Genomic DNA, 22,806 nt, shown 5'->3' on the forward strand with positions numbered 1-22,806 from the left:
TTTAAGTATGTGTTCCGATTTTTCTACAAATAAAATAAAAGATTCAAAGAAATGTCACATAAATGTTGACAGATTTAATCTAGCCGTATGTATATGTAATGCCCAAGTATGCTCTTCTACATGGATGCGGTCAATGCCATACACTGTGTATTTCAGCAAAGAGCACGGCAATCCATCAGTGCCACGGTTAGAACAGTTAAAAAGCCTTGCATTTTGATTGACTCTTAGACGTCGAGTAACGAAGTGCAAGTATGGTGCGTATGCTTCATGTTTTGTGGATCTTGAGCATCTCCTAGAAAATGTGTGCCTGGCTGAATAGGATGCTTTCCTTGCAACTTGTACCGCAAACAATACAAGATAACTGTTTCGAAGTACTTCAAATATAATGCGGTCAACTACTGGGCAACCTAAGAGAAAAAATTAGAACAGTAAACACTGTAGACAACCACAAGGGAACCACTATTTGTGCATGCAAAAACAATGTCTTGTAATGGACTAAAACTACGTTTGCACTTGAAATACTAAACGGAGATAAACAGATTTCCTTCTATATTCAAAACAAACAACCTGGACGCAACGGGAAAAAAGAATTAGAATCAGCGAATTGTTGTTCAAAAATCTAAAAGCTAAACCTATAACAGTTTACATGGAACAAGGAAGCACTAAATATAGAAAAGGTACATTATTATGCAGGTTTTTGATGCCAAATTCAAGAGCAATATTCCGGGCCCAAGGGCAGTGTATGGCGGCAATGAAAACCTTCAACGCCGAAAGGCACAACACACTAGCTACAAAACCAAGTGTAATTCTTTTTTTCCAGCACTTTATCATGCATGTTATGAAATAACCTAAACAGGTTTGGAAAACCATTATACCTAATGCCCCTCATGACATTTCTATCTGTAATGACTCCGGAAATCCTGTTATTGAATCCGATGTTGCATGGGTGCCTAACTCTGCTTTTTCATCCATCGCAAGCAATGAATCCGTTGACAACGTTCTTGACATTGCATTGTTTACCATCCGGTTACGGAAAACATTTCATTTGAACCCCATGGCATAGCTAAAAGTATTAACTCATTAACCAATTTAACATCCTTGGGTGTTGATAGCATTATTGCTAAACTGTTCAACTATACTAATAATATCTGAAACGTAAACTGTCAGTCATTATCCAGCACCCGCTTACAACAGCATCATTATCAAGTGACGTGCGGATTGGTAAATTCATCCTTGTATTTTAGAACATGCAACCGTTCATCTCGTGCAATTACCGCCCAGTTGCACTCACATGTGTTTGCTGCAAAATCACTCAGTATTTTTTACACTCCCATGTTGCCACCTTTCTAACCTCTGTGAATTTCGTCCATCATAACCAGCACGGTTTTCATAAAGGTCGCTCAATTGAAACTCATGTTGCTCTCTTTGAACATACTCATGTTTAGACTGTATGATTTTATGTGATGCTTTGTTATCAGATTTCCAAGAAACGTTTGATAAAGTTCCTCATGGTGCTTAATTAACAAACTATCTCATCAACACACAACACACACATCAGCGCAGTTGTGTGTGTCCCTAGTCCTTTGTCCTTGTCTGCCAGCGCTGCGACACCATAATTTTTGATAACCACTACCAACTAGCCCAGCAGTATACCCTACAGAAGATATCTTGCACGAAACCAGCGCGAATCAAGATCCAATGCAAGCCCCGCGTTTGCGAACATAGCACCCATTCTCACAACTAGACAAGCACTCTTCATATATGGGCTCAATACCTCTTAAAAGATGATCACTGGAACGACAATGACATTTTGAAATCCTCTGCGCAAGCCACTTCGGTGTACTTACGGACGGGCAAGTAAAATTTGTCGTCTTACACCAAATAAAACATGTTCCGAGTTTCCGCAGATGGATTTTGCAGCTTCCTGCTGATGTGCTTTTACCAGGTTGTAGTGATTGCTAGGCTTGAAAAGTGTTTCTATCAGACGTGTTCCCAAGCAGATGTAAGGAAATCCACTTACAAGAGCCTGTCCGCACTACCCTTCGGCACGACTGCCTTGAAGAGGTTCAGCGGTTTGGGCAGTTTTACTTTAAAAAGCACCTACAACATTCCCTACATGAAATTCGACTCAGGTGTCTTTACCCTCTCTTGTTGTATATCACACAGCAATGCCACAACGATAGCTTTATTTTAGCGGTTTTAGCTTTCACGCACCGTTGCTCTTTCGCCCAGCTGTCAAGGACTTCTCATTGGACAAATGGCGTGCCATAACAGCGATATCGCCCTTTTGGCCAGCTGTCATCAAGGACACGAGCAGTTACTGAACTCCAAAATACCACACAAAATTGCCCTTCCACTCTTTTTAGGAGCACCTGCTGTGCAGAGTGTCAGCACCTTCAGCGATGTCGACAATCGCTACCCTATTTGAACGGAAATATCTTGACTGTTTTTGCGCAGAAGCGTAAGAATTTATTTCTCAAATGGTTCAGCTAACAACAGCCGCCTGGAAAATGAAATTTGGACACGTCAAAATATTTTTTGCAGTGAAATGCCACAACATGCAGACCCACCTCCAGAGCTATTATTGAGGAGGAAGACTGTTGACAGGCGCCTGTAAGCGAAATTCCTTAAGATGGCGTGAGAACGCACGTGACAGATTGCTAATAGCATTGTTAAAGCACTTCTGGTGGAAGCTACAAAATTATATAGCGAATAATCTCAAGGCATTGGGAAACAGTTTTGTATGATGGTGCACAATTGTTTTCGGCTGTCAGTGAATGCAGAAACGTTGCTGGTTCAGTGACTTCAAAACTGGAATAATTCTTCTGTAGATGCTATATTACATTTTTATACTGCACTTCAATACAAGACTGTTAGTTTTGAGAATGAATGTTATGATTGTAAACACAGTATAAGTACACTCGTCTATGTGTCGTCGCTTTTATTAGAAATTTTTTTTTACCACATATTGCTGAGAATTTACTGCTGACCTTGACAACAAAAGAAATGCATTGCTAGATGCTTCTTTGGTCTCTGACATGGTGGGGCGGAAGTTTGACAGCTCCAAGAATGTAAATTTCACCCATGATTTACAACAATAAACAGTGTTACGGGTATGTATACCGCATATGCTTTGTTACAAATGACAACCACAAATTTTGGTATGATGAAAAAAAAACAGCGCTACGGAGGTTGAAAAATGTAGCCAGATAGTTTAATGTTAATGGGGTTTTCTCAGCACCAAATAACCTGTCAAAAATATGTAGCATAGTTAAGAACAAAGCAGCGGAAACAGGTCCGGGAAAGAAACACGTGTCGGGTGGAACATGAGATTTCCTATGTTCCATGTAAAATAGGAGTGATGTACAAGATTCCGTTGTCTTGTGATAAAGTGTATGTGGGTCAAACAGGCAGGTGTATCAATGTTCGGTTACGAGAGCACGAGAGATCATTAGAGATTGGTAGAGGATATAATCCGGTTGTACACTGTAAGGTGTGTCATGGCTGCCATCCTTTTCTAACACAGACAGGTATTTTGTATGCCCATTCGGCACAGAATAACCGGAAATCATTGAGGCCCAGCCATATCATGCGATGGGCGAAAAATGTGTTAGCGAACCATCAGTCGCTTTAACAGATAATGATATTGGGTTTCTTGAACATGGTGTGTGGTGTGTGGGGTCATCATTATTTGGTTTTTTGCTTAATGCGTGGTTTGGTGCTGCTTGGCTGGGTTATTTATACTGTGTTTTTTCAATAAACTTCAGTTGCGAGTCAGCGTCTGTCCTCTTTGTTCTTCACCTCCGTCCACGTCTGTAGCACTGTTTTTTGTTTTTATCATGTCACCGTACCAACTCGCCCAGATAGCTCTGCTATTACAAAATTTGGGCCGTATATCGCTTTCAACGAACTTCTCGCAAACGTTTCGTGTCACTTCAAGGTCGTAAACTGTGTCATTTTGGGTGCATTAATAAGGTCTATCCTTCCGCAGTCCTGTAAGTAATAGATTAAAGTGGTGTTTCATCCCATAATTCAATATTTACAGCAGCCCGAGTTTGTGCGTTCGATAATTTGTTCTTCGGCGGATACATTGCTGAAATAAAGGCGGAGGCATGAGAGGCCCATCAATATTTCAAATCCCAGTCTCGCGCTGGATTTTGAAGTACTTCCATGCGCGCGCTACCTATCGTAAAATGTCAGTAGGGTGGCAAAAATTTTTGCTTTGACGCCTATTAACAAATTTCATAAAACTTTGACTTGCGCGCAATACCTAGCAGGTGCCATGACTAAAGGAAAAAAAAATAATAAAACAAATAACAATAAACTCAGGGTGTACCATGCATTCTTGATTGGGTGTAAATGATTTTAACATCTGGCAGCTGTCCCTTTAACGGTCTTCATAAACCTTGTTATTCATGTGGATTCCTATAGTGAATTAAACATGCATTTTCATTTGTCTTCACTGGAAATCAAACATAAGGGCTGAGACACAAACCATACAGCCCAAGTTTTCCTTTGTTCCCAGCCATTTACTGGCCGAGGATGAATTTGGCTGCCGAAGAAATTGTAAACGCTCTTAAGATAAATGAGACGGACGCTTGCATGTGTAAGGCGTTTGTGTTCTTAAGAATAATGGTGGACTCCTTTGCCTTTATGTCATATCCAGCGTTCTTGCGCTTCTCATTAGTTGTTTTTACTTTAGTGCGGCGACCAAGTAGAATTGCCTGGTTTGGCTTCATTATGTACCTATTATAAAGAAGCAGGGAAAACACCATGCAGTCCGCCTCTGACTGTTTTAATCCCGGCTCTACTCCCGGCAGTCAATATGCCAACATGCGCTCCGTCTCTGCCGGCCTTTCTCCCAGTCCAAAACCTCTTCTTTCTGCTTCTCGTGCAGACTACTATGCGAAGCTGCAACACCTGTCACTGATGCGATGTTTGATGAAAGCTCGGGAACCTCCAGTCCCCAGATCCCACTTGTGTGGCTTTGATAAATGTACTCTTGTACTGCCGTGGTTCGTGAGGCGGCAGTGGTTTTATTTATATATATAGCATGAGATTTTCCTTTGTGTTTTTACGGAGTTAAAGCGCGACGTCCCTTCGCAGTCTGTGTGAAGTTTTTTTCAAAAGCTTTCTATAGAGACTGAATATCTGCCAATGGAAAATAGGATGCACTTAAAATATCTTCAGGAAGTCGTGGGCAACTCTAGTAATCCTCTCTCTTCGAGATGCTATTATGCCGATGATACTCGAGAAACAAAATGTGCAGTTCAACTCGGTTGGACATAAATGTGCTATACTGTAGCTTTGTTAAGCATATGTAGACACATTTGTTGTACTTGGTGGCAAATTATTGCATATTCATGGTTAGGCTGGCCAGCCAGACCCTCCTCCGTACTTATTTTTGAAAGAGCTAAAATCAAAGCAAGTACAGTGTTCTCTGTTTCTTATTTCCGTCAACCTCCCTGCCTTTCCTTACGACAGGGTCAGGTGTCCATCGAGAAGTGTAATAATCACGGACCCTTTCCTTCCCTAAACAATTCATGAAAACGATGATCTTCAATCCTCGAGAAGTGAGTGGGTTGCAGTTTCTTTTTCGAAAAGTTTGCCACAAGGCATAGAGTTCAGAAAGGGGGAATGGGATGCAGGGGTTAGAAAGTTAAAAGAAGGAGTGAAGTCCAGTTGCGCTTATGTATTCGAAAAGATTGGCAGTGTAGCGATTTTCCATTGTTCATTTCTCATAATCACAATCGCAATTCCACCGCAGGCCCATTTTCATGATTATTCGCTGCCTAATGTGAGTCGTTGATGGACACGTCCACAACAAGTAACGCACATCGCAGACGTCAGGTGGAATGTCACAGTCAGGGCACCTGCCAGTCACTGGTAGATCTTTTTCCCGCCATCGATGTCGAACAGAGTGGGTTGCAGTTGGAACGTTATAAAGAAGAGGAAAATGGCTGCATAGCGCGAGATTATCTTGCTAATTTACGCAAAGCGTGATAGAATGCGGTATTGTTTTTCAGGTGCTTTTGTTACCCAGCCGTGGAGAAACAAAGCGGCGACGTGGGGATGGCGAACGGGATCGTCGCTGCGGCGGGGAAGTGATGCTGCGATCCGACACAGGGGAGTCATTGCGTGCATGGCGTTGAGGCGAAGAGGGCCGATAGAAGGTAGCCGTTGGCTGCTGCTCCCACTGGGTACCATTCGTGAAGCGCGGTGCTCGTTGGACAGGGGGTCGGGTAATTTGACGACGCGGGCAAAAGCGGAAGATATGTCCGCTTCCCCCACAGCCGTAACATACGGGTGGCTGGCGGCTCTGGTAGTGATCTTCAGTATCCCTTAAAGGCCGAAATGGAGCGACAGAAGCGCGACGAGGAGCACCAGGAGGCACTTTATCCGGATGGGGTGAACGCTGCTGGAAATAAGGGTGCGATGTTGGTTGCAGGGTCTGCTCCACGCTTTTCTAAGATGGTTCGCTGTTATTTTGTGCAGATTATGGTTTGCGCTGTTCCCTTGACGATACGGACCTCGATGTCGGGTGGTAGGTATATCGAAATTTATACGTTGGCGCTGAATATCCAGCTCCTCGCGTATAATCCTCCTAACCATAGAAGCGATGTCTTCAGCAACCGGAATGTCGATATCGGCAGCAGTAGTCACATTAGAAAGACGGCCGAATTTGGGCGCTATCCGACTTGCCTTTATTGCCTCAAATGCCCTGCACTGCTTGATGACATCTGCTACTGTGGCAAGGGTGTCCCGCGAAATAAGGAAGTTGTACACATCCTCAGCAATCCCTTTGAGAAGCTGCCCTACCTTGTCTTCTTCTGATATCTGCCGGTTTACAATGCGACAGTTTCAATATTTCCTCGATGTAACGTGTGCATGTCTCACCGGGCAGCTGGGCTCTCTGGAAAAGCTGATGCTCAGCGCGTTCCTTCTTCACGAGGGTACCCCCAAAGGACTTCGTAATTTCTTCAACGAATAGGCCCCAGATGGCAAGGACTTCTTTGTGGTTATCAAACCACGTCAGAGCCGTGCCAGCGAGGAAAAAAACATAGTACAGACGTGTGATAGAATTCCAGCGGTTGTACTTGCTGCATCTTTCGAAATGTCGGAGCCATTCTTCAACGTCATCTTTGGACTCACCTTGGAACGTACGCGGCTCTCGATGGTGGTGAAAGGTCGTCGTCTCTTCAGGTCGCTGTTCATGAGTCTGCGTCGTGCAGGTGGTAGCTATTGAAAGGTACTGTTGAGGAGATAAAAGTGGTAAACCTGCTACACGACGGCTGCGACGAGGTACTGGCGGATCCAGAACGTTTGCACCCAGCACCTCCACCAAATGTAATGGATGAAATGGCTTTATTACAGGTCAACGTCGTATGAAGGACGAATGCACACAGCTCAGAAAGCCGGATCAGCCTGCGCGCGTCTCGTTTCCTCTGCTTCTTCTTCTTCTGCTGCTTCTCATTGCGCCGCTACGCTAACGTAACAATATTATAAATTCTGCAAAACATTTCACCTATATGTATATTGTGAGCCTTCCGTGGATGTTCTTTAATTTGTACATGCCATGATCTTCCTCTTTCATTTGTACATACCATCATCATCGTCCCGCGGCGCCGGCTCCGGCACGCGCCTGGGTTTTGCATTCGGATTAAAACGCTAGACAAGGCATCGCTGGCCTTGCCGTCACGACCTTGCCGTCTCAACATAGCCTTCTTTCACAAGTGGTGGAGGTCGAGTTCGATCCCCTTGCTGCCTCTCACTGGAGCTACGTTCCGGTCGTCGTTTGGCAACTACCACCATAATCATGTCCACCGAGAGCAATCCCGACCCGGCCGGACCCTCTACCTCAGCTGCACCGACGCCTCCGACTCTGCCCACACGTCAACGCGACCCACCGCTGTTCGCTGGTCGTCGTGACGAAGACGTGGACGACTGGCTCGACACATATGAACGCTGCAGTGCCTATAACCGGTGGGACGATGCTTTAAAATTTCTCAACGTTTCGTTCTATCTAATTGAGGTCGCCAGAAACTGGTTCATTAATCGCGAACCCCACACTACTAACTGGACCACTTTCAAACAGCAATTCCGACAATACTTCGCCGACCCGGCAGTTCGGACTGAGATCGCGAGAAACAAGCTCGCTTCCCGCCTTCAAGGTCCCGACGAATCATATGCGTCTTACATAGAGGCTGTTCTTGCACTTTGTCGCGCATTAGTCCCACCATGACGGAACCTGAACGTGTGCACCACGTCTTAAGAGGGATCAATGCTATGGCATATCACACCTTAGTTGCCCAGAATCCTTCAAGTGTCGATTCAATTATTACGACCTGTCAACGCCTCGACCAGCTGCAGTCCTCTCGACTACAGCCCGGCTTCGCAACTGCTCCGACCTCTGCTGACTTTGATCTGCGGGCAATGATTCGAGCAATCATCCGCGAGGAGCTTCAAGCCCTCAATCCTTTCTGTCGACATGGGTGCGATCATTCTTCCGCACCTCCTAATGACGCCGTTCTCCGCAACATGATTAAAGAAGAGTTAGCTACCATCAGCCGCCCTATGATATCCGAACCTTCTGCAATCCGCCCAGCGCCGACCTACGCGCACGTCGCTGCATCCCCCCCTTCTTTGGATCCCCCACCCCGACCGGCACCAAGATACAATCACATCAATGCAATGGCGATGGCTCAACCGACACAACCCAATTACGCACCTTGGCGTCCCCCCCCCGACCAGTCTGCTATTACTGTGGTATTAGAGGACATATATCCCGCTTCTGTCGTCGCCGCCTTCAGAACGAGCGCCGTGGTTACGACACCTTCGAATGCGACATGCCTTCAACCTCATATTATCAACGCCGGTCTATTCCAAGCCCACCTCGACGATCCTCCCCGCCTCCAGTATCTTCCTCTGAGCCTCGTGGGAACCATGTATCCCGACGCCGGTCCACATCCCCATACCGCCGCTCAGTTTCCCCTCTCCGCCCCGCAACCGGTCTCCCTGTCCGCCATCCGGAAAACTAAGTGTTGCAGTTTCCGGAGGTCAAACTGCACGCTGCGAACTTACTAAAAGTCCTCCTGATCGCCCGCATAACTTTATTGGTGTTATCGCTGAAGGTATACCGGTTGAAGCTTTGATTGATACAGGGGCTGCAATTTCTGTCATTCACGCTGATTTGTGCTACCGTTTGCGAAAAGTGACAAACCCATATGATGGGCCTCAACTCCGTGGAGCCAATAACGTCCCTTTGCGCCCTTCAGCGAAGTGCACCGTACGAGTTGTTATCGACGGCATCCGCCATCATGTGCAGTTTGCTGTGCTCTCACCTTGTGCGCATCTCATGATTTTCGGATGGGATTTTTTGTCAACCGCTTCAGCGTTAATTTCTTGTGGTGACCGTGTTATCCATATGACAAACAGCGATTTTTCATCTGGCTTTTCTGAACGACATCATCCCCTCGTTGCCGCCGCTGATACTGTTTTGCCTCCTCAGTGCGAAAAACTACTTACTGTTGTTTCTGAACACATCACTGACGGGGACGTACTCATAGCACCATCATATAGTCATCTTGCACGCGGCATCGCCTTCCCGTCAAGTCTTGTCCGGTTCCACAACGGCTCAGCGACAGTAGTGGCCACTAACACTTCCCGTGAATCCCTCGTGCTCCCAAAAGGAACTTCTCTGAATTGTATGGTGGATGTTCAACCTTTTTCCCTGATGGTGCTCACCACCCCTCCGCCTCAGCAACGTGTTTCGTCAGACGTCTCTCTTTCTGTTCTCGCAAAGACTATTAATCCTAAACTCACGCCGAACCAACGCCAAGAACTGCTGACATTACTTCGACACCACCAAGCCATTTTTGATGCCACTTCCACACCACTGGGACGGACTAGTGTTGCGCACCATCGCATCATTACTGAAGGTAACTCTATCGTTCGACGACGGCCTTATCGGGTTTCCCTCTCTTAACGAAATGTAATTGAAGAAAATGTAAATGACATGCTTCATCGCAATATAATTCGTCCTTCAACAAGCCCATGGTCCTCCCCAGTAGTGCTAGTTAAAAAAAAGGACGGCTCGGTACGCTTTTGTGTTGATTACCGCGCACTCAACAAAATTACCCGCAAAGATGTATATCCGATGCCGCGAATTGATGACGCCCTTGACTCCCTCCAAGGCTCCGAATATTTCTCGACCTTGGACCTTCGCTCAGGGTATTGGCAAATACCTATGCACGAGGACGACAAAGAAAAAACCGCTTTCGCAACACCCGATGGCCTTTACGAATTTAATGTTATGCCTTTCGGACTTTGTAACGCACCAGCCACATTTGAAAGAATGATCGACACTGTACTTCGTGGCCTCAAATGGAGAACCTGTTTGTGTTACTTGGACGACATTATCATCTTTTCGGCAACCTTTAATGACCATCTCACGCGCCTGAATGAAGTCCTCACCTGTCTTGCTTCGGCAGGCCTTCAGCTCAACACCAAGAAGTGCCACTTTGCACAGAAGGAAATTAGAATATTGGGACATCTGGTCAGCCATGACGGCATTCGCCCAGATCCTGAAAAAATAATCGCGGTCTTGAACATTGCTCGTCCACAACGGATTACAGATTTGCGCAGTTTCCTCGGCCTCGCGTCCTACTTCCGGCGTTTTATAAGGCATTTTGCAACTATAGCTGCACAACTTCATGAGCTACTTAAAGCACGCAGCCCTTTCGTGTGGACTGAGCAGTGCGAAACTGCTTTTAATGACCTCAAGCACGCCCTCACATCAGATCCTGTTCTTGGCCACTTTAGTGACAGCGCTCCAACTATCCTGCACACCGATGCCAGTGGTCACGGTCTTGGCGCAGTACTTCTGCAGCGTGATGCAACATCGCGTGAGAAAGTGATTGCCTTTGCCAGTCGGACTCTCACTCCAGCTGAGAAAAACTACACCATTTCCGAGCAGGAGTGTCTTGCTGTCGTCTGGGCTGTCCAAAAATTTCGCCCTTACCTATACGGTCGGCACTTCACAGTTGTGACCGACCACCATGCTCTTTGCTGGTTGTCTTCACTCAAAAACTTGACAGGCCGACTTGGTCGCTGGATTCTACGCCTGCAAGAATACCATTTCGACATCACTTATAAATCTGGTCGCCAACACCAAGACGCCGACGCTCTCTCTCGCTGTCCCCTTTCGGAATCCGCTTGCTGCTTTTCTTCACAATTCATTTCCACCTCTGACCAGAGCCGACCATCTCTTTGCCCGTCGTATATCACAACCGTTTGTTTTGACGACTCTGAGAACAAGCACGCTTTCCGCTCACAGCAATTAGCCGATGCCTACTGCCGTCCTATCATCGACCGCCTTATCGGCGCTTCGGACCGGCCCAATGCTAGGCTTCGCCGACAGCTGAGCAATTTCAAGCTCGAAGATGGCATCCTACTCCGCTACGTGTATTGCCCTGATGGAACTCGCTGGATCCCAGTCGCGCCGCGTGTGCTTCGCCCACGTATACTGGCGGCTCTCCACGAAGACGCTACTGCAGGTCACCTTGGTTTTGACAAAACCTACGACCGCGTGAGAAAACGATTCTTTTGGCCTGGCTTATCTCCCACCGTTGCCAAATACGTCGCATCCTGCCCTCTGTGCCAACGTCGCAAACGGCTGACTTCTTCGCCCGCTGGCCTTCTACAACCTCTTCCTTGTCCCGCCACGCCATTCGACGTAGTCGGCATCGATTTATATGGTCCCCTACCCCTCTCCGATGGGGGTAACCATTGGATTATAACAGCTGTCGACCACCTTACACGCTTCGCTGAAACAGCACCTGTACCGACCGGTTCCGCTCAAGAAGTAGCAAATTTCTTTTTGCAATCAATTGTATTGCGTCATGGCGCTCCTCAGGTGCTCCTAAGTGACCGCGGTACAGCCTTCTTATCGAAAGTCGTTGCCGAAGTTCTTCACGCCTCATCCACCCTTTATAAGACAACCTCAAGCTACCATCCCCAGACTAACGGTCTGACTGAGCGATTTCATCGCACCTTGTCGGACATGATATCAATGTACATCACACCAGATCATCGAAATTGGGACACTATTCTACCCTTCGTCACATTCGCCTATAATACAGCAGTACAGCGAACTACCGGTTACTCTCCATTTTTCCTTGTTTATGGCCGTCCTCCCACTACAATTTTCGACGCTTCCTTCTTCTCTACGCCCGACTACTCCACATCAGTACCTACCCAGTTCTTATCTCGTGTGGCCAGATGCCGTCATCTTGCCCGACTCAACACGACAGCGTGCCAGGAAGTCCGCAAGACTCGCTATGATTCTACACATCGAGTGGTCTCTTTTCATCCTGGCGACGAAGTACTGCTTTACACACCATTGCGCACCTCTGGCCTTAGTGACAAATTCTACCACCGCTACGTAGGTCCCTATGAGATCATAAGCCAAACGTCCCCAGTGAACTACAAAGTGACGCCTGTTGATCCCCCAGCTGATCGACGCCACCGTGGAACTGAAATTGTTCATGTGTCTCGCCTGAAACCGTTTGTGCGCCGCGATACATCACTTAGTTAGGAGCGGCCCGGCTGGCCGCTTCCGACCCCCCGGGCAGATTGTGTGAGCCTTCCGTGGATGTTCTTTAATTTGTACATGCCATGATCTTCCTCTTTCATTTGTACATACCATCATCATCGTCCCGCGGCGCCGGCTCCGGCACGCGCCTGGGTTTTGTCATCGGATTAAAACGCTAGACAAGGCATCGCTGGCCTTGCCGTCACGACCTTGCCGTCTCAACATAGCCTTCTTTCACAATATATATATATATATATATATATATATATATGTATATATATATATATATATATATATATATATATATATATATATATATATATATATATATATATATATTTATATATATAAATATATATAAATATATATATATATATATCTATATATATATATATATATATATATATATATATATATATATATATATAAATATATATATATATATATATATGTATATATATATATATATATATATATATATATATATATATATATTGTCACGCACTTCCCGCGGTCCTTACTGAAGGAAGATGAGGTTTGGCGGAACAAGCAGAAGAGGACCAGGAAGCTGGGTCTGTCCGCTGTGGTGTGCTAATCTCCAGCGTATCCTACCATCTGTGTAAATAAACGTCGTAACAAGTGTGGTGGAGGTGCTGGGTTCAGATCACCACGGAACCTCTCCTACTTCGCCGGAGCAGAAGAATTGCTGGGCTACCCCCCCCTTCGGACGGAGATGGCGCAAGCAGATGGTTCAACGCAGCCCACGCCAGCAGCTCATCCGACCACCGCACAGCCTTATCAGGAACCCCGGCACTTCTATGGCAAGCCCGGGGAAGACGTAGATGACTGGCTCACCCACTACAATCGGGTGAGCAAATACAACCGCTGGGATGCGACTACCAAGTTGGCGAATGCGGTATTTTTTCTTGAAGAAACTGCGCTAACATGGTTTAACAATCATGAAGCATCTCTTACCACCCGGGATTGCTTCATGGAAGAAATGAGAGCGGGATTTGGTGATGCCGATGCTCGAAGAAAGAGCGCCGAACAGACTCTGGCTCAACGAGCGCAAGTACCGGGGGAGACCTGCACAACTTACATATAAGAAGTCCTCAAGCTGTGCAGAATAGTTGATGCTCGGATGACTGAGGAAGACAGAGTGGGTCATCTCCTGAAAGGAATAGCGCAAGACGTGTACAACTTTATCTGCAAGGACGATTTGAATACCACAGCTGATGTAACACGACACTGCCGCACATTTGAATCTTTGAAGCGACGCCGTATCATTCCGAAGTTTGGTCGGCTGCCTAATGTGACAACTGTCGCTAGTGTGGATGTGTCTTAAACGGCAAGCCTGGCAGATACAATTCGCCAGATCGTCCGCGAAGAGCTTCGGAGGCATCAAGATATTGGGGGCCACGTCAGACCCGTCTACAGTGGCACCTTTTCGTCAGACAATAGCCCATCTTCTACCTGTTATGATACCTCTGTTACGTCTCCTTCGGACACCCGATGCTCTGCTGCTCATCGACCGAACATCCAGCCTCTTACCATCAACGCCTACAACAGCGAGCACTCTCGTCCTCCTCGTCGACCACATCCAGAGTATGAAACGTTTAATACAAGCGACGTTGAGCTTTATTCAACAAATGAACGTGAGCCGCCAGTGTGTTATGCCTGTGGAATGATCAGCCACATTTCCCGCTTTTGCCGCAACCGTCGTCCGTACCAGCAGTATCGCCGACAGTGGATGAACTCCCGTAGGCTTCCTGCTGACAATGATGATTCATATAGAAGAACACCTGGCCGGAATGAGTACAGAGCAACAGCTAGCCGACAAGAACGCAGAATGGCGTTGAACGGAAACGAATCACCGGCCTCTGACCGTAGCATGACACCACCATCTCGGCGCCTACCACGCTTCCTTTCTCCCCGACGACGGTCGCCACCTCCGGGAAACTAGTGAGTGCGGCCGATGGAGGTGAGGTCGCAAATGATTCTAGCTTACCCATGCCTCTGCCCGTTTCGATGTTAAAGAACCGAATTGAAGTGTTTGTGGACGGTATACGTGCTATGGCGTTGTTGGTCACAGGTGCAACTATTTCTATTATAAGTCTCGCTTTTAAAAACTGCCTTGGTCGTAAAATTATGTTTGCTTCGGATAGAGCGACAACATTATGTGGTGTTGGTGGCGAACCGCTTAACCCACTTGGAGTCTGTTCCGTGAATCTTGTTATCACCGGCCACACATTCCGAACTGAATTCGCAGTACTTACTCGATCAACGCATGACGTAATTCTTGGACTCAATTTTCTGGAGCAATGTGGGGCCACTCTTGACTTTCGCAATGGAGACATTTCTGTGAGCACTCGAATTGAATCTGCTTTGCGTGAAAATTCGCGGACCCGTACTAGCACGCTTTCGGTTTCGGAAGACAGTCATTCCTGCAATGTCAGCAGAGTTTATTGAGTTGTTAGTTCCAGCTGTGCCAGTGATGAGTTCGACGCTGTGGTTGAACCACTCACCCTCAACTGCGCGAAGAAAAGTATTCTGATTCCCCGCTGCATCATCTCAGTCATGAATGGACATTCTTCTATGTGGACAACTAACTGCTGTAACGAACCTGTTGTATTACCACGTGGTCTAAAACTTGCCAACTTTGGCGAAGACACTTTTAAATGAGTGGCCGTGCTCAGCACAGAGAATTCCCAGCCTACCGCATGCTCAGAAGAAGATGAGACAAAATTTCTTGCCATGATTAACAAGTCCCTGCCAACAAGTGACCGTCACAGTTTAGTGGAAGTTCTGGCGAAACATACTGCGGCTTTTGATTTCTCTCGGGACTCGCCACCACGGATTCCCATTTCCCGTACTCAGCACCGAATCAATACAGGAACTGCTGATCCAATCCGCCAGAAGCCTTATCGTGTATCCCCATCAGAGCGCCAAACAATCGAAGAACAAGTTCGTGACATGCTGCATAAGGGCATCATTCAGGAATCGTCTAGTCCGTGGGCTGCCCCTGTGATTCTAGTCAAAAAGAAAGATGGCACATGACGATTTTGTGTTGATTATCGACGTTTGAATACTGTTACCAAGAAGGACGTATATCCCCTGCCACGTATTGATGACGCCATTGATTGCTTACATTCCGCCTCCTATTTTTCCACAGTTGACCTGCGATCAGGCTATTGGCAGATCCCCATGCACCCGGAAGATAAAGAAAAGACGGCATTCATCACCCCAGACGGGCTGTATGAATTTAATGTGATGCCGTTTGGATTATGTAACGCTCCAGCCACGTTCGGAAGATTCATGGATACAGTTTTGTGCGGGCTGAAGTGGCACATTTGTATGTGTTATTTGGACGATGTAGTGATATTCGGGACAACTTTTCATGAACACAACTGTCGATTAGAGATTGTTTTGGAGTGTAATGAGAAAGCTGGTCTGGTACTCAATTCCAAGAAATGTCGTTTTGGAGAACGCCAGACTGTGGTACTTGGACATCTCATAGACAAGGATGAATCAGGCCTGATCCGAAAAAGATCGAAGCTGTCACTTGTTTTAAACCGCCGAAATCGTTAAAACAGCTCAGGAGTTTTTGGGGCTTTGCTCCTATTTTCGGCGTTTTTTTCCGAAGTTTGCTGATCTAGCATATCCCCTTACTTGTCTTCTGCAAAAAGATGTGCCTTTCAAGTGGACTGCCGATTGTGACTCCGCCTATCGTCAGTTAGTTTATTTTGACATCAGGACCAGTACTACGCCACATCTGTCCATCAGCTCCAACAGAACTTCACACTGACGCCAGCGCAATTGGAATTGGTGCTGTGCTCATACAGCGCCACAATGGCGATGAACATGTCGTTGCGTATGCAAGCCGTTCTTTGAGCAAGGCTGAGCGTAATTACACTGTATCTGAACAGGAATGCTTAGCTGTTGTTTTCTGTGTGCAACGGTTTAGGTCATATCTTTATGGATGTGCATTTAAAATTGTGACGGACCATCATTCCTTATGTTGGCTTGTAAACCTTCGTGACCCCCGTGGACGCCTTGCGCGGTGGGCTTTGCGCCTTCAAGAATTCAATTTTACTGTGTCTTTTAAGAGTGGTCGTAAGCACGGGGATGCTGACTGCTTATCACGGTTGCCACTTGAAACTACTGATTGTGACAGTGAGGTCTTGGATCAATATATAGCTGCTATCTCTACAAGTTTCCCTGATGTTGGTGAATTCAAGATTGCGCAGCGGCACGACAACGAGTTGGCGCCGCTTTTTGAGGCAGCATGTTCCCGGAACCCTACGACCTCATTCTGCATACGTGACGGTGTACTATACAGGAAGAACTACTCGTCAGTAGGTGCGCTGCTTCTTCTGGTAGTTCCTACAAGTCTTAGGTGTCAGGTTCTTCGGGTAATGCACGACGATGCCACAGCTGGACACTTGGGTTTCGCCAGGACATTGCACAGGACTAAGGAACGTTTTTATTGGCCGAAGATGCGTCAAACTACTCAACGTTATGTGGCCAGCTGCCTCCAGTGCCAGCGTTTCAAGCACGCAACCTGGTCACCGCCGGGTCATCTTCAGCCTATAACGCCACCACGAACCCCATTCGAACAGGCGGGAATTGATCTTCTAGGACCGTTTCCCCGTTCCTCCAACGGAAACCGCTGGGTCATAGTGTGCGTAGACTACCTTATGCGGTACTGTGAAACTGCTGCTATACCGTCAGCCACTGCTTCTGTCTCGGCGTTCCTCCTACGCTCCATCATTCTTCGACATGGACCTCCTCGTGTGTTAATAAGCGATCGTGGCCGACAGTTTACAGCAGAAGTTGTAAAAGAACTTCTTCGCCTCTGCTCATCCCATTTTCGCCATTCAACTCCTTACCACCCACAAACAAACGGTCTTACCGAACGCACCAATCGGACGCTTAGCAATATGCTTGCAATGTATGTCGACTCCCGCCACAAAAACTGGGATGAAGTCCTTCCGTTTATAGCATACGCATTTAACACTGCTAAGCACGAAACGACAGGCTACAGTCCGTTTTTTCTTCTCTATGTACGACCTCCACAAAGCACTTTGGACACGTTTCTGCCTTTCTCACTCCCTGCTGAAACTTCACTAGCGCATACTCTCCCTTTGGCTGAAGAAGCTCGTCGACTCGCTAGACTTCGCACTCTAGCCTCCCAGGAACACTGCAAGCAACGCTACGACAAGCGTCATCAAGATGTTAGTTATGTCCCTGGTGACTTGGTGTGGCTTTGGACGCCGTTGCGTAAGCGCGGCTTGTGCCAGAAGCTGTTGCACCACTATACTGGCCCTTTCGTTGTATTGGAACGCCTCAGCGCAGTAAAATTTGTAGTCTCTCGCGTGACCACCCAAGGGCGTCATTCTCGGAAGACTCAAGTAGTCCACGTGGCCCGCATGAAGCCTTTCTATCAACGGTGCGAACCTTGACTCGCCCGGCGGGCATCGTCTGCGAAGGGGGCAGTGTCACGCACTTCCCGCGGTCCTTAATGAAGGAAGATGGGGTTTGGCGGAACAAGCAGAAGAGGACCAGGAAGCTGGGTCTGTCCGCTGTGGTGTGCTAATCTCCAGCGTATCCTACCATCTGTGTAAATAAACGTCGTAACAATATATATATATATATATATATATATATATATATATATATTGTGAGCCTTCTGTGGACCTTCTTTCGTTTGTGCATGCCATCATCATCTTCTTTCATTTGTACATACCATCATCATCGTCCCGCGGCGCCGGCTCCGGCGCGTGCCTGGGTTGGTGTCCGGATTAAAACGCTAGACAAGGCTTCGCTGTCCTTGCCGCCACGGCCTCGCCGTCTTGACTTAGCCTTCTTCCACAAGTGGTGGAGGTGAGAATTGATCCCCTTGCTGTTTTGTGCCCTGCCTCTCGCTGGAGCTACGTTCCGGTCGCTGTTTACCACCTGCCACCATCGTTATGTCTACCGAGAGCACCCACGAATCGGCAGGACCCTCTACCTCGGCTGCACCACCCCCTCCGATTGTGCCCGCACGACAACGCGACCCGCCGCTGTTCGCTTGTCGTCGCGACGAAGACGTCGATGACTGGCTGGACACCTATGAACGCTGCAGTAACTACAACCGGTGGGACGACGCTCTAAAATTTCTGATCGTTTCTTTCTACCTCATTGAGGTCGCCAGAACCTGGTTTATTAACCGCGAACCCCACACCACTAACTGAACAACATTCAAGCAGCAGTTCCGCCAATATTTCGCCGACCCAGCAGTTCGGACTGAGGTCGCGAAGAACAAGCTCGCCTCTCGCCTCCAAGGTCCCGATGAGTCGTACGCGTCTTACATAGAGGCCATACTTGCACTCTGCCGGCGTGTTAGTCCCACCATGCCGGAACCTGAACGCCTACACCCCATCTTAAAAGGAATTAATTCTGTGGCTTATAATACCCTGATTGACCAGAATCCTTCTACTGTTGACACCATTATTGCGACCTGCCAACGCATCGACCAGCTGCAGTCCTCCCGATTGCAGCCCGGCATTGCTACTGGCCCGACCTATGCTGACCTGGATCTACGGGCACTGATTCGGGCCATCATCCGGGAGGAGCTCCAAGCCCTCAAGCCTGTCTGTCGACACGGGTGCGATCATTCTTCCGTACCTTCTAATGACGCCGGTCTACGCAACATCATTAAAGATGAGCTGGCAACAATCACGCGACCTATGGCGTCCGACCCTCCTGCACCCCGCCAAGCATCGACTTACGTGCACGTCGCGGCATCACCCCCTCCTTTTGTTCCGCCGCCCCAACTGGCATCGCCCTACAACCACATCAACGCCGTGACGACGGCTCAGCCTACGCCACCCTATTACGCACCCTGGCGCCCCTCTCGCCCAGTGTGCTACTACTGTGGAATACGAGGACATATATCCCGCTTCCGCCGTTGCCGTATTCAGAACGAGCGGCGTGGTTATGACGCCTTCGAAAGTGACGTACCCTCATATTATCAGCGACGACCTATTTCCAGCCCACCTCGAAGATCATCCCCACCTCCAGAATCCTCGTCTGAGCCTCGTGGAACCCATGCATCCCGACGTCGGTCCCTGTCCCCCATACCGACGCTCAGTTTCCCCTCTCCGACCCGCAACAACTCTCCCTGTCCGCCATCCGGAAAACTAAGCGTTGCAGTTTCCGGAGGTCAAACTGCAGTCTGCGAACTTACCAAAAGTCCTCCAGATCGCCCGTATAATGTGATTTCTGTTTTCGCTGAAGGATTACCGGTCGAAGCATTGATTGATACAGGGGCTGCAATTTCTGTCATTCACGCTGATTTGTGCTACCGTTTGCGAAAAGTTACGACACCATATGATGGGCCTGAACTCCGTGGAGCCAATGACGTCCCTTTGCGCCCTTTAGCAAAGTGCACCGTACGAGTTGTGATTGACGGCGTCCGCCATCATGTGCAGTTTGCTGTGCTCTCTCCATGTGCGCATCTGATGATTTTTGGATGGGATTTTTTGTCAACCGCTTCGGCGTTAATTTCTTGTGGCGACCGTGTTATCCATATGACAGACAGCGATTTTTCATCTGAAGTTTCTGAACGACAACATCCCCTCGTTGCCGCCGCTGATACTGTTCTGCCTCCTCTGTGCGAAAAACTTCTTACCGTTGTTTCTAATCACATCGCTGACGGGGAAGTACTCATCGCACCATCTTATCGTCACCTTGAACGCGGTATCGCCTTCCCGTCTAGTCTTGTGAGGTTCTGCAACGGCTCAGCGACAGTAGCGGCCACTAACACTTCACGTGAATCCCTCGTGCCTCGAAAAAGAACTTCTCTCCCCTGCATGGTGGATGCTCAACCTTTGTCGTTGATGGTGCTCACCGCCCCTCAACCTCAGCACCATGTTTCGACAGACGTCTCTCTTTCTGTGCTCACAAAGACTATTAATCCTAACCTCACGCCGAACCAACGCCAAGAACTGCTGACATTGCTTCGACAACACCAAGCCATTTTTGATGCCACTTCCCCACCACTGGGACGGACTAGTTTTGCGCACCATCGCATCATTACTCAAGGTAACTCTATCGTTCGCAGACGGCCTTATCGGGTTTCCCTCTCTGAACGAAAAGTAATTGAAGAAAATGTAAATGGCATGCTCCATCGCAATATTATTCGTCCCTCGACAAGTCCATGGTCCTCCCCAGTAGTGTTAGTTAAAAAAAGGACGGCTCGGTACGCTTTTGTGTTGATTACCGCGCACTCAACAAAATTACCCGCAAAGATGTATACCCAATGCCAAGAATTGATGACGCCCTTGACTCTCTCCAAGGCGCCGAATATTTCTCGACTTTGGACCTCCGCTAAGGTTATTGGCATATACCTATGCACGAGGACGATAAAGAAAAAACCGCTTTCGCAACTCCCGATGGCCTTTATGAATTTAATGTTATGCCTTTCGGACTTTGTAACGCACCAGCGACATTTGAAAGGATGATCGATACTGTGCTTCGTGGCCTAAAATGGAGGACCTGTTTATGTTACTCTTTTCGTCAACTTTTAACGACCATCTCACGCGCCTGAATGAGGTCCTCACGTGTCTCGCTTCAGCGGGCCTTCAGCTCAACACCAAGAAGTGCCACTTTGCACAGAAGGAAATTAAAATCTTGGGACATCTAGTCAGCCATGACGGCATTCGTCCAGACCCTGAAAAAATCATCGCGGTCTTGAAATTTGCTCGTCCACAACGGACTACAGAATTGCGCAGTTTTCTCGGCCTGGCGTCTTATTTTCGGCGTTTTATAAAGCATTTTGCAAGTATTGCTGCTCCACTTCATCAACTACTTAAAGCACGCAGCCCTATCGTGTGGACTGAACAGTGCGAAGCTGCTTTTAATAACCTGAAGCACGCCCTCACATCAGACCCTGTTCTTGGCCACTTCAGTGGCAGCGCTCCAACCATCCTGCACACTGATGCCAGTGGTATCGGTCTTGGCGCTGTACTTCTGCAGCGCAATGCAACTTCGCGTGAGAAATTGATTGCCTTCGCCAGTCGGACTATGACTCCAGCTGAGAAAAACTGCACTATTACCGAACAGGAGTGCCTTGCCGTCGTCTGGGCTGTCCAAAAGTTTCGCCCTTACCTATACGGTCGGCACTTCACAGTTGTGACCGATCACCATGCTCTTTGCTGGTTGTCTTCGCTCAAAAATTTGACAGGCCGACTTGGCCGTTGGATTCTACGCCTGCAAGAATACAATTTTGACGTCATTTATAAATCGGGTCGCCAACACCAAGACGCCGATACTCTTTCTCGCTGTCCACTTTCGGAATCGGCTTGCTGTTTTTCTTCCCAATGCATTTCCACCTATGACCACAGCCTACCATCTCTTTCCCCGACGTATATCACAACAGTTTCATTTGACGACTCTGAGAACAAACACGCTCTCCCCTCACAGCAATTAGCCGATACCTACTGCCGTCCCATCATCGGCCGCCTTATTGGCGCTTCGGACCCACCCAATGCTCGGCTTCGCCGACAACTTCGCAATTTCAAGCTCGAAGATGGCATCCTACTCCGCTTCGTGTATTGCCTTGATGGAACTCGCTGGATCCCAGTCGTGCCGCGTGTGCTTCGTCAACGTATACTGGCGGCTCTCCACGATGACGTTACTGCAGGTCCCCTTGGTGTTGACAAAACCTACGACCGCTTGAAAAAACGATTCTTTTGGCCTGACCTATCTTCCAGCGTTGCCAAATACGTCGCATCCTGCCCTCTATGCCAACGCCGCAAACGGCTGACTTCTTCACCCGTTGGCCTTCTACAACCTGTTCCCTGTCCCGCCACGCCATTCGACGTAGTCGGCATCGATTTATATGGTCCCCTACCCCTCTCCGATGGGGGTAACCATTGGATTATAAAAGCTGTCGACCACCTTACACGCTTCGCTGAAACAGCACCTGTACCGACCGGTTCCGCTCAAGAAGTAGCAAATTTCTTTTTGCAATCAATTGTATTGCGTCATGGCGCTCCTCGGGTGCTCCTAAGTGACCGCGGGACGGCCTTCTTATCGACAGTCGTTGCCGAAGTTCTTTACGCGTCATCCACCCTTTATAAGACAACCTCGAGCTACCATCCCCAGACTAACGGGCTGACTGAGCGATTTCACAGCACCTTATCGGATATGATCTCCATGTATATTACACC

General features: G+C 47.9%; 1 protein-coding gene across 1 annotated transcript in view; it reads left to right on the forward strand.

The window, feature by feature from the left end:
• The first annotated feature begins 240 nt into the window (after positions 1 to 240).
• Positions 241 to 22,806, forward strand: part of LOC146188476 (uncharacterized) — a 51,562-nt gene continuing 28,996 nt past the window's right edge. The window contains exon 1 of the mRNA XM_084603111.1: positions 241 to 254. The gene's annotated coding sequence lies outside the window, so the exon portion shown is untranslated. The remainder of the gene's footprint in view (positions 255 to 22,806) is intronic.

Source organism: Amblyomma maculatum, chromosome 5, assembly GCF_055883805.1.
Source record: "Amblyomma maculatum isolate TAMU_Amacu chromosome 5, ASM5588380v1, whole genome shotgun sequence".
NCBI lineage: Eukaryota > Metazoa > Arthropoda > Arachnida > Ixodida > Ixodidae > Amblyomma > Amblyomma maculatum.